Source organism: Sinocyclocheilus rhinocerous, unplaced genomic scaffold (genome assembly GCF_001515625.1).
Source record: "Sinocyclocheilus rhinocerous isolate Xijiao unplaced genomic scaffold, SAMN03320098_v1.1 scaffold350, whole genome shotgun sequence".
NCBI classification, from domain to species: Eukaryota; Metazoa; Chordata; class Actinopteri; order Cypriniformes; family Cyprinidae; genus Sinocyclocheilus; species Sinocyclocheilus rhinocerous.
In genome coordinates, this window is record NW_015637528.1 from 565,608 (window position 1) to 567,180 (window position 1,573).

Below are 1,573 nucleotides of genomic sequence, written 5' to 3' on the forward strand. Positions count from 1 at the left end.
AACCCAATAGCTGGGTTTGTCCCTTTTTAACCCAATAGCTGGGTTTGTCCCTTTTTAACCCAATAGCTGGGTTTGTCCCTTTTTAACCCAGCATTTTTTAGAGTGTTGACATAAGGACACTTTTAAAAACTGCACTTTGTAATAAAGTGTGTTAAGAAACAGTCATGAAAGTGTCTCACTTTAAATACACTCTCTTTAAATAAAAAGTGCCCTTTAATTTCATTAATTATTTTGTCTGCGAGTAGTTTTAAATATATATATATACTTTTAACATCTCAAGTACACTACAAGTGCACATTCAATACAATTAAGCACACTTCGTTTTCACAAGTTTATTCAAATGTAAGTGCTTCAAGGTTTTTCAAGCCTTTGTCAAACCGGCATTCAAAGCTTGCCTTGAAACTTTTCTATTTCTAGTTATTACACTGAAACTGATTAATATGTTTTCTCCTTCATTTCCACACAGAGAACTCAAGCACAGAAACATCCAGCAGCCCCACGAGCCCAAGTTCAAGATCCATGATTACATCGAGTCACAGCAGCAGAAGTCCAACTGCTGCGGCGGCCTCATGTGACCAACACTACAGATATCCGTGCACAAAGACGTGTGTGAATGTCTGAAACATGCTTTGTTTCGATGTGTCCGATCCCCCAGACCCCTGTTCGCTTTATAGTCAGGAATATACAGCCAAATACCGCTGAGGTGCATCAGAGTAATAAGTTTCTGCTTTATAAACTGTATTAATCCAGGTGTGTACAGTACCCAGGTGTGTCTGATTATTCCAGGTACGTTTGTTTGTGTAACGTGGTTGGTTTCCGGGTTTCTTCTCTGATGGTTATAGCCTCTATCTACACACGGCATAAAATATATTAGTATTGTATTACATTATATGCCACGCAAATGTGCTCGAATTGGGCGGTGAGCTTGTGTCTGTAGTGTTTTTATATATAAAATTATTTACTTTATATTTGAGTGTCTTGCCGAGTCAAAATATCAGCTGCAGTCCGTAACTTTTGGCGCTCTAGCGGTTAATAAACTGAACTGCATGCGTCTTGCGGAAGAACATTGTAGCCGGAGCTACTTCTCTCTGTTTATGTCTATGACGAATCACGCAGGTACTGTGCTACTCCGCAGCGGTACCTACCCGAACCAGTCTAAAATAGTCAGAATATAAACATTTATTATATGTGTACCGTAGTGATTCAGGATAAGCCAAAAACACGGTTTGGAAATGGATTCATGGTGTACTCGCTTATTATATAAATTTTGTTAATTTTGAACACAAAAAAGTTACGGACTGCAGCTTTAAGTATTATGTTTACAATCAGTATATATTGACTTAAAAACAATCATAGCACAGCTTGACCAAGTCAGGCCTGATTATGAGGTAATATAGGTTTCTTTTTGCTTCGCGTACAAGCATGTCACACTTTCATACCTGTCACACTCACTGTCCCTGTTGAAAAAACCAGCATATGCTGGTTAGGTATGTTTTGAAGCTGGGATGCTGGTTTGAGCTGGTTTAAGCTGGTCCTTTGCTGGTTTATGCTGGCCCTTTGCTGGTTTATGCTG

General features: G+C 39.0%; 1 pseudogene; it reads left to right on the top strand.

Annotated features, from left to right (window-relative positions):
- The window catches only part of LOC107748867 (ras-related protein Rab-37-like), a 16,128-nt pseudogene extending 15,069 nt beyond the window's left edge, over positions 1–1,059 (top strand).
- Positions 1,060–1,573: the final 514 nt, after the last annotated feature.